An 11,969-nucleotide genomic window follows, 5' to 3' on the forward strand; every position below is an offset into this window, starting at 1 on the left:
TTGTTTTGCAGCGCAAAACGAATTTTTGTAGAAGAAAAAGTGGTAGTGGGTTAGGTTGAGAGATGTTTGTTTATATATTTACTAGCTGTATTACCCGGCTTCACTCGGTATTCGTAATATAAACCACATAAACATGACTAATCTAATAGTAAACATTTTATTAAATTTATTTGAATAGTTTTATTTTATATAAATTTATTTGAATATGTTTTTTTTTATTAAACTGACTGTCAAGAACAAACAAACATATATAGTAAGTCTCTTATAAAAAAATATATGTACACTCCCGGGGTCTGCGCCCCCTAGGGGACGGAGCCCTAGAGCTTCGCCCTCGGCGCTTATGCCCCCGGGAACTTCGAATCATTTGAATCGGAAAAAAGCGAATTATTTGTTCGATGACGTCAGAATAATATACTATCTACTATTAATTAAATTGATGAAAATACATATATTTTGAATATTAAGATTTAAATCAGGGGTCTGTAAACTTTTCAGGCTGAAGGCATACGTTAATATGAATGAGCAACAACGTAGCTCACTAAGCGATTTTTACTTTATTTATGTACGTAGTAACAATAGATTAAGTTTTGTAATCATGCGAAATTTAATTCAAATCGATCATAATCGATCACTGATCAAGTTTTCATGATATAGAAAAAATGTGTGTATTTTGGGGATTTTTTTGAACACTGTTAGTCCTATCGAATTGAAACTTAGTGTCGGTAACTGAAATTCTTATCGACACAACGTAATTTTTTTTTTTTTTTTAAGTTGACCGGAAATGGTACCCCTTATAGGTTGTCCTGTTTTTTTTAAGTTTTTGAATTCAATTATCTCCCAAGCCGCTAACCGAATTAGACCGAAATTTTTTTATATGTAATAGAAATTATAAATTTAATAATCTAATATTTTTTGAATATTTTTACCTGAACCGGAAGTAGTACTTTTACTATAGAGAATCGTGGTTTTTTATATTTTTCTCGGAAATTTTTCTATTTATTGAACTGAAATTTTATATCTAGAAGTTTAAGTTTAATACAAAGTTATGTATAAAATTTGGTAAGCATCCGTCAACCGGAAGTGGCAGTTTACTGTGGGATTTTTTCCTCTTAGAAAAATCAAAAATGTTGTGATCACGATTCTTTCCAAACCCCTGAACGTATCAAGCTGAAAATTGCAACCGGAAGTGGCAGTTGTCGGATGCTTACCAAATTTTATACATAACTTGGTTTACCAATAGCTTATCAAATTTTAACTCTTGTTCGATTTTTCTCCCACTACTTTTTTCGACCCCTTAAACATGTGTGCTCTTCACGAAAAAATCCAAGTATATTACTTGTATCAATGTGATGGAAATAAAAAAAAATCACTAAATTTAATAAACCGGAAGTGGGATTTTTCCTCTTAAAAAGGTCAAAAATGTTGTGGCCACTATTCTGTCCACACGTCCCTGAACGTATCAAGCTAAAAATTTATATTTGTGTTTTTTATCTACTAAATTAGTGCTGATAAGGTTTTGCTTAGAATTCGTAAGCCGGAAGTAGTATTTTTTTTAAAACAATATTTCAATATTTTATTTTGACCTTTTTAATTATTTTTATTTTCTTGATATTTTAATGTGTATGAATAAAAAAAAATGACGAAAATCTAACAACCGGCTTTTGATTTGATACCAGATTTGTATCGAAAATGCTGTCGTAGCTATTAGTATTTCATAATACTGCCGGTATGTGTGAATATGTGTGTACGGTTCAATATCGAATTTTGTTTTGTGACCTATAGATAAAGTCATGGGTTGGTCACATCCGAATTTTTTTACTAGAAGAGAGGTCGTGAGTTTGTCCGAATTTGTTGATTGTTGCAAGCATCTGAACACAAATGTACATCGTATATTAAACCCGGGACCACTGTGTTCAAAGCATTGTATGACAACCACTAGTCTATTCAGCTGGTTTATTAACCATGTACATATGTATAATTTATTTGTATTGTAACATGTGTCTGTGTGTATGTAAATATATATGTATTTTTAAGTGGTAAAGTACTTTCAACCATTTTTTTATCAGCTGGTACACAAAACTCAACAAACATATGCAAAATAAAAATATTATTTCATAAATTATTTATGTATTTACCTATTGAAGTTTGAACTTTGAACTGAATATAAAATTAAACATAATTTGGTATTGTATGGTTTGACACAGTCATATACTATGTACATATTATAGCGGATGAATCATTTGAACGGAAGTGAAATGGGATAAATCGGTTCATTGCGAAATTAGAAATTTGTAGCGGTTTTATTATGGTTATGAAATATTGCTTTTTTGGTAGAATTTTAATTTTTTTTTGTAACATGAAATAATAATACTATGTATGTACTAAATTTAGCTTCAACGTTATCATAATAAAAATTTGATTTGCTATTTTTTAAAAAATAAACATTTTTCTAACGCAAAGTGCAAGTTGTGATGGTAAGTAAGATTCAACCACCCCTAACATTCAATGAATTTACTCATACACCCTCACGAAAACATTCTGGAGCATACTATAAATACACCCCTGTGCACTAAAAAGTTGTACTGGAATCAAACGTTGGCGAATTAGAATTAGGGGAAGGTTTCCAAAACATGGGGCGCCATTTACGTCACAGAGAAGGGGTGACACAGTTGCTAGCAAGTAACAAGCATCGTTTTCTATTCCGTATCAATTAAATCGTTTGGTGAAACAATTCGATACGATGGGGGGATTAAAATTGCAGGTACATAGTAAATGCCAAACGTGGTGGCATTCCACATGTGCAGCTCACATTTTGTACCTGCATTATTTACATACATGTCTGACACGGTTTAGTTTACTAATGCCTACAATGGAAACATGCCTGTGCTCAACTTTGGTTTTGTTTTAGAAGGGGAAATTTAGGGACAACCAATGGAAAATTCATGTCTAGATATATTTTTATACCAACCTCGTGCCCGTTGACATGCAACGATTGCCTTTTAAAAGCAATGGATAGTGTTATAAAATTAAAGTTCATACTAAAGTCTTTACGTGAAAGAGTTTTATTTTATTTTATTTTACTTTATTGTTACAAATCAATATTCACTCGCCATTACAGATTTGCTCCAATGCGACGGGTGTACGTTAACGAAATACAGAATACATAAACAATCAGGAATCAGAAATACAGTAATACATACATATACTATCAGAATATAAAGCATATAACATATAACATATAACAATTAATCAGAAATAATAATCATAGAGACATCTTATTTTTAGATTTTTTTTTGTATACAATTTTTATACATATAATAAATACGAAATTATAGAGATGTCTATAGAGATATCTATAGATTTCAGATTACTGTGTATAATTATTACAAATTATACACAGGCAGATTTTTGTGACAACAGGATTAGATCTAATACCAATTTTCAAGAACCGTTTCAGCAATGATCAGATAAAATTGGCAAACTCTAATAGAGAAACGATCGATTTGGAGTCACAAAACCCCCAAATCTAACCAGCAGTGGCGAGGACTAGAACCTTTGACCTCAGTGGTGCTAAATATATACGCTACCACTAAGCCAAACTGCTGGCTTAATGAACTTTTATTAAAATAAAACTAGTCATTTAATTTATAGCCTAGGCTTTACACGACCTATCTTAAAAATGGATCCGCGTTAATTTTCGCTTTAGAGCACATTGGTTGAGTTGCTCGGTTAGATATAAGTAAAAAAAAAAAGCCTCCGGATCTTCCCAAAACCAGAAGAATAGACTAGTGGTTAGCATATATGTAATGCTTTGAGCAGACTGGTCACGGGATCAAATCCCACTGGTGTCTGCTGACCAGACCTTGGATTTGTGACTACCGTTGGATTGAAAAAGTTTAAAACCCGTTGAATAGAATAAAATACACCCTCAAGAGGTAAAATCATTGTGCAATAATAATTATTATTGCTAAATTTTAATTTGTAACAGTGTTTATGAAAATTAGCGATATATAAGAGGAGTCACGGGTTCAAATCCCACTGGTGTCTGCTGACCAGACCTTGGATTTGTGACTACCGTTGAATTGAAAAAGTTTAAAACCCGTTGAATAGAAAAAAATACACCCTCAAGAGGTAAAAGCACTGTGCAATAATAATAATTATTGCTAAATTTTAATTTATAACTGTGTTTATGAATATTAGCGACATATAATATATATATATATATATATATATATATATATATATATATATATATATATATATATATATATATATATATATATAATATAACATATCCCACTGGTGTCTGCTGGCCAGACCTTGGATTTGTGACTCCAGGTCGATCGTTTCCTATCGGACTTTGCCAATGTATCTGATTTTCATTGAAACGGTTCCAACAAATCGGCAACCTTAACCATTTTATCACAAAATATAGATTTTTCTGCAATCTCGAATTTCGCTGAATTGTATAAAATGCTGCAAATTTACAAATTTGACCATAAATGTCTCTGTGGATGTTAATTGATATGTATTTTCTGAATTGTTCAAAATGCTGCAAATTTACAAATGTGACCATAGATCTTTCTGGGGATATTAATTGATATGTATTTATGTAATATTTGTATCATATGTACTATGTTTCTGGCCAGGAAGACATATTGGAGTTACCTGTTAGGCCTTCCTGGTATAAATTAAAAGATAAAAAAAACTCGTTTAGAGTCTGTCAGGGTACCGGAAGAAAGTACAAACAAGCGTTTTGTTTTTATTTTGGAGTCCTTAGATCTAGGGCTGCGAACCCTTCCAAGGCCAGTCTTGGATCTAATTTGGGTTGCCTTGAGATTTGTTTATAGTGGCCAAATACTCGCTGGTCGTTTTTTCCATGAGAGCCCTTCAATTCAAGGCTCCGAGCCATTTCAAAGCCTGATGTTCTAATTTTGGAGGTACATTAAGATGATATACTAAATTTGATTATTCTACGTTGAAAATTGTGTTTCGCATACATATGTACATAGAAATATTCATTCATGGGGACTCGGTATGACGTCATCTGTACCCTGCTCGCGCAAACGTAAATAAGGCTGTGCGACAAAAGCAGGGAGAATTTCCCAGCACGCCACTGATATGTATGTACATACATAGATGTAGTACATTGTGAAATTGAACACACAATCAGTGGTTTTAGAGATCATCAATTAGACTGGAATCAAAGTCATTGGCGGATAAAACGTGACAAGGCGATAAAGAAGGGCTTTGCAAACACGGAAAAACTTTCTTCTCCTTTACCGTTTGGTTACGGTAAAGCGTGAAATCTTAGTAAAAGTATCGATGGTGCAATTCCGTTATACCACTTAGTCCAAACACAATAAAAATACATAGATAGCATTAAAAGGGAAAAAATAGTAAAATTTCGAGTCCCCAGTGACCGTGAATTACTGAATCATCGTTACGGTCCGTTTAGGACTGGGATATTTTTGCTCCAATCATAATTACACATAATTAGTCATAATCGTGACAATAAAGTCACCAACGGCGAACACAACAAAACGTGAGTGAAATTCTATTGTTCGCTGAGAAATCGTGTCACGAAAAGTCGACATTGAAAAAGCGTATCTTCATTCAAGTTGACAGGTGACAAAAAAAAAGATTATCAAACTGTTTAGCGAGACTGCATTATTACTGATCTGGTTTGTACGATGTTTGTTTTAAAATACACATGTAAACACAATCCAATAGAAACCTCTTCAAAGAAGCGTCTCAATTGTGCTGGCTAGGGCACGAAATAATACTTTGCATTTGTGAAGGTTCAAAAAAACTATAGTTGATGTATTTAAATCAAATGTCTTTTATATTCCAAATGCGGAATGAAACAGAATCTCATATAGGAGTTATTAATACATACATAGTTATAAATAGGGGCGGCTCATGACTAAAAAGGTGGGGTACAGGAAGATAAAGCCCCATATATTTATTAAAAACATAGTTTAAAACATATTTTTAGTCACATTTTATGCAAGAAAAATGCCTTTTTTTGTAGAAAATTAGTCACTTCGTTCATTATGTGTTCTAAAAAAGCAAAAATGTAATTAATAAAAAGTATTCAATGATAGAAATAAAATAATTGACATATTTTGATTGACAATTTAAGCAAGCATTGCAAAATATAGTTGAAATGTCGAAAAACATTGAACATACACGCTGGGGCTAGCGTATTCTGCCTCAAAGAGATCTTTACGGAGATAACTAAAAGCGACTCTCTGTATATAGATATATGGATCATTTTTCCCTGCCTTGACTGACTGTGCATTGCTAGAGAAGCAGGCAAGCCGAAGCTGGCGACCACGGGATCACGGAAGATAACCGACTGCCCTGAATTGAATATGAACCGGTTCGACTCACCGCGTGTTGAGCGGGATAAAGAACACATCTTCACTCTTCAGGAATCACCAATAATATACATTTTTTTTGGTTATGAGAAATTTATGTAGGGTAGTGTCTCGGTTACCTTTAAAGACGAGCCGCCCCTGGTTACAAATATGTAGTATAAAGAGGTGGAAAAAGAGTTTACCCAAAAATTTGAAAGATACACTTTTCAAATCCTAGCAAAAGTAAAAATCTGTTTGATCATCGCTTCCAAAAGAAATTCTTAACACACTTTGTTCTTTAAGTGCGACAAAAACACCAAAAACCGATCGCAATTAAGTTTAGATCTAATCTTTATTACTTGTTATCAGTATGACAAATTTGAATAAATAGCTAATAGGGATGGTCTAGATCAAAATTTTATGACTTGTTTTGCAACTTTTTCGAGGAAATATTATGATAAGATCCCATTGTCAAGGTAGAATTTAGCAGACATTTTAAATCAAATGTAGACTACCTAAAAGCAAATGTAAAATATTCAAAGGAGGATTTGGATTATAAACAAATTTTTTACTTAATTATAATACTTGATATATTATTCGTCTCACAGTTTTATAAGGGAAGCATTTTTGTGTTAATTGGAAAGAGTTCTATCTCCTTTTCCTTGAGAATCACATCACAAATCTTACCAGTTTCTTATCTAGTGTTACTTGTGTGGTATGTGGTATAAAATAAAATCCATATTTTTGTTACATTTCAAGCTCCCTTTGTTTTGGGCCCTGTGTTTGTTGAATTTTCCCAGTTATGGTATTGTATTATATTTTGTATGCATGTAAGAATATATGTACGTAATTAATGTAAAATAGAACGAGGCTATCTGTTTACTCTTTGTTCCTTGCTGTCTTAACTTTTTGCTAGATTAATTCCATTAAAAGGCACAGATTGTATAAATGAATGAAAGGGTTAAAACAAAATACTACATCTTTTTCTCCTTTGTCTCTCAACTTTTCTCATTTTGAAGCGGTATTTTTCCTGACCCTGATCTAGTATTTCTTTAGCCTCCAGCTTCTTTGTTTCATTTTCATCGTAAATTTTTGTTTTATCTAAAAGACAAACAAAATGTATAAACATGCATACATACATAGAAAATAATCATTTACATAGTTAAAAGAAATCATCAAAGATTGTATACAAAACTTCGAAAATATGTAAATCTTTAAAACATAAACAAGAATAGTTGAAGAGTATTACGAAACTGTAGATTTACATTGCGAAAAAATAATAGCATTTATTTGTATATAGTACTAGTGGTTTCACCCGGCTTCGCTCGGTATTTGTAATATAAACAGCTTAAACATTCATGTGTTATTTTATTAAATTTATTTGAATCGAAAAATAATAATATTCGACGATATCGATGTCGTCGTCACAGAAACTTTGATTTGTTTTCGATGATCTCAACAAACCTTTAAACCTTACATACATACAACGTCTCTTTCGAAATTATATATTAGATAATATAAGATGGGGAAAAAGAATTGTATCTCAAATTAATGTAAGAGTTTCAAAATCATTTTAAAAGGTCGTAAGTCTCCCTTATGTATAGTATTATATTATAATTTCAAACGATGAAGGGTAATTTTTAATATTGAGTGATTTTTAAATTAAAACACCTGCAAAAAGAGACATTTAATAAATAAAGTAAAAACAACAATGGTCGCTATATTACGAATCGGGGTCAATGCGACTATTGTTTTCGCTCTTTTGTATTTTCATTCCGTTTTTTTTTTTATACATATTATTTTCATTTTGTCATTTCATTCATTATCGCGAGCAATTTACCGTAAGAGTAAAAGTTTAACGGGATTTTTGAACAATAATTTTGCGTGTCGCGTTTCGCACGATCGACCGGTTTGTTTTGCGTGAGCCACGCGTTTTCCGCGACGCGGTCGTGAAAGGGTTAATTCGGAGATGGTATGATACGGTAAACGGCAATATAAACATAGTAAAATGAATGAAAAAAATTAGCACATAAGCAGTGTCGGATCAAACCGAACCAAAAAACTCGCTAACTGTTATACAAGTTTGGGTAAATATGAAAAATGTATAAAAGAATCAATTTTTTCGACGTGCCGAACTATTGTCCGATGGCTGTATAGTGCAATCGATGACGATAATTAAACCCGGTCGATTATGAACCGGTGGACCGCGTTGAACGGTTTAAAACCAGATGAACAGTGAAAATTGTACCGGATTCGCAATATGTAATGGACAGGTTGACAGGCTAATTTGTGCCGTGCGGTACGTGGCGATAAGGGTCAATGTCGCGCTTCGTTTGTCAGAGAAAGTTCTTTCCGCGCTTCATTCACCGCGATGACACTTCAACACTTCAGAGTCCAATAGCTATTTTTTTTTTTTTAAATATTTCATTATTTTATTTTGACCTTTTAAATTAATTGGATCTTCTTGATATGTATTGTGTATAATAAATATAGTGATTTTAAGTAAAAATAAAAATAAAATCACTAAATTTAATGAACCGGAAGTGGGTTTTTTCCTCTTAAAAAGGTCAAAAATGTTGTGTCCAATATTCTGTCCACACCCCTAAACGTATCAAGCTGAAAATTTATATTTGTATTCTTTATGTACTAACTTAGAACTGATAAGGTTTTGGTCAGAATTCGTAAACCGGAAGTAGTATTTTTGTTTTTAATATTTCATTATTTTATTTTGACCTTTTAAATTAGTTTAAGTCTTCTTGATATTTATCGTGTATAATACTGTTATTGATTTTAATAAATAAAAAAAAAATTGAACAAAATCCGACAACCGGAAGTAGAACTTTTGTCTTGTTTTAATTTAATTTGCGACAATTTTTTTTTGTATTTTGCGGTCGTATGGATGTGGTTTTGAGGTCTACATGTGAGAATTAAAATATGTAATAATTACATTTAGATGTCTTCTATAAAATTATATATAATGAGCTGTGTGCTGATAATTATTTCTTATTTTGTCTTATTTATTGTCTGTACAGACGTTACACCTACATTGTGTAAGTTTTTGAACGGTGATCACTGCTAATCAAGTGCACACATTGTGCACTAGTAACCAGGTGCACAATGTGTGCACCTGGTTACTAGTGAGTATAGATGTAGAAAATTTCATACAAAAATTAAATTTTATATCATTTTAAACACACAATCGATGTCGGAAATAGTTAGGCCACAAAATATTTATCATGGTTATTTTATCAAGGTCACATATGAACACAAAATATATTTTATGTATATATTATAGTGAAAGCATATTTCAAATTAATTTTAGCAAGCAGCATAGCTCAGTCGTTAAGCTTCTGCCTAACACCAAGAGGCGCCGGGTTCGATCCAATGAGCTGACCTCGATTGAAAAGAATTTTCTAGGTATATCTGTAGTGCTGCTGGTCAGATTTGGATATTTGTGACTCGAGGTTGATCGTTTCCTATCAGAGTTTGCCAATTTTACTGACGCGAAAGTAAAGCTATTCTCCCGCCTTCAACGCATCACGCCGTGAGTGTGACAATAATCGCGCCGCGCCTACCTCACACTCGAATGTGCTGACCATTCAGGGCTGTACCACAAACACACAGTGGATGGCCCACGTCAACAAATATAGCTATACCTATATATAAAATTTCATATCTGTGGAACGGGAGCGGGAACGGGAATTGCACGCGTTATTGTGGCATTGCAACGCATGCCAGGTTCAGCTAGTAAATAAATAAATAAATTAAATGTTCTTTTGACATATGTCGTGTAATTTATTTTACAGCCGTGAAAAAAATATTATCCAATGATTTACCAGATGCAACTATTTATTCCACATTAAAAATTATGCCACTAGTTATAACAAAAATTCAACGTTACCCCGACTTCATAAACTGGGAAATGAATTAAGCCAATTTGATTTTTTTAATATTAATAAACATAGTTTAAAAAAATTGTTGCATCATCATTTTACTAATTTATACAAATGCTAAATGCATTTTATTTTATTGTTTTAATTCATTCATTTATATTTTCAATTAGTTTTAAAACTCATATTTTTCTTATTTTTATTTTATTTTATTTTTATTTTATTAATTGAAAAATCAACAGACAGGATGTACAGAGATAGGTATAAAAAAAACAAAAAGTAAATAAATAATATATGTAACATCCGAGTCCAATAATAGATTTTTACAAAAATGAAAAAGATAAATATAAGGAAAACAAATTAAAAAGTAAAGAATAAAGGCATGACAAAATATGTAGTACATTGCATAATTAAACTATAGTATTAAAATATTTGGAAAAGGTTATAAGATAGAATATAAGAAGAAATTGAAATTTACAAATATAAAACAAATGAAAAAGGTAAATACAAAATAAACAAATAAAAAGGAAAAGAATGAAAGCTATAATATGATTAAATAGCACATTACATAACTAAACTAAAGTATAAAAATAATGGAAATATTGGAAAAATAGAATAGGAGAAAAAATGAATCAATCGGTCAAGATTCTCTTGATGTTAGACCTGAATTGATGTAGGGAAATACCAAACAGATCAACCTCATTCAGCTCTCCGTTAAACATACGATAAACGCGCTGCAGATAAAAATATTTTTGGGAATTAGTATTGAAAGGATCAAGTGAAAAGAGTGCAACGCGTCTAGAGTATCGAACTGGGATTCTGAAATTAACCTTATTCAGTAAATCACAACAATCAAGGAAACCATTTATGAGCTTAAAGAAGAATATAGCATCAGTATGTCGTCGCCTGACAGAAAGATTGTTAAAAGAAAGGATTTTAAAAATGTCGGAAACAGTAGAATGGGTATAGGTAGGAAAAAGGTAGCGTAAGGATTTAATAAATTTAAGTTGAACTTTCTCAATACAATTAATATGGGATAAATAAAAAGGTGACCAGATAATTGAGACAAATTCAAGGTGAGACCTTACAAAGGAAAAATAAAGTAATTTTAGTACATAAGGATCATTAAAGGGTTTTGTTGAGCGGAGTAGGAATCCAAGAGATTTAAATGCTTTGTTGGTAATAAAAGAAATATGTTCAGAGAAATCTAGTTTATTATTGAGTATTACACCAAGATCTTTAATAGAAGATGACGTGTTAAGGATTGAATGATTTAATTGATATTGATTAGTAATAATTGACTTATTTCTAGTGAAATTTAAAATAGAGCATTTTTCTAGATTAATAAAAAGATCATTATTTTTATTATTCTTATATTAATATTGTGTTTTTTTTTTGTTGTTGTATTGTTCTATTTATAATATTATTGTTCAATGGTCCTCGCGGCCGTATAAGTAAATAAATAAATAATACCATATGCAAAAAGATTGTATCTTTATAAAAGCGTCACTTTCCCATTTTTATTTTCCCATGTGCGCTATTTTCAATGTATGGAATTTTCATGCTTGGTTTTTGCGTGTGGATTTTCGGTAGATTTGACCCCACTGGCTTTGGAACAGTGCCTTGAGGGTTGATAACGGAGAAAGGTGGGAGGGTGGGATGGGATGGGAGGTGGGTGGGTGGGTGGGTGGGTGAGTATGATCTGACCGAGTATCGC

Source organism: Arctopsyche grandis, chromosome 7 (genome assembly GCF_051622035.1).
Source record: "Arctopsyche grandis isolate Sample6627 chromosome 7, ASM5162203v2, whole genome shotgun sequence".
NCBI classification, from domain to species: domain Eukaryota; kingdom Metazoa; phylum Arthropoda; class Insecta; order Trichoptera; family Hydropsychidae; genus Arctopsyche; species Arctopsyche grandis.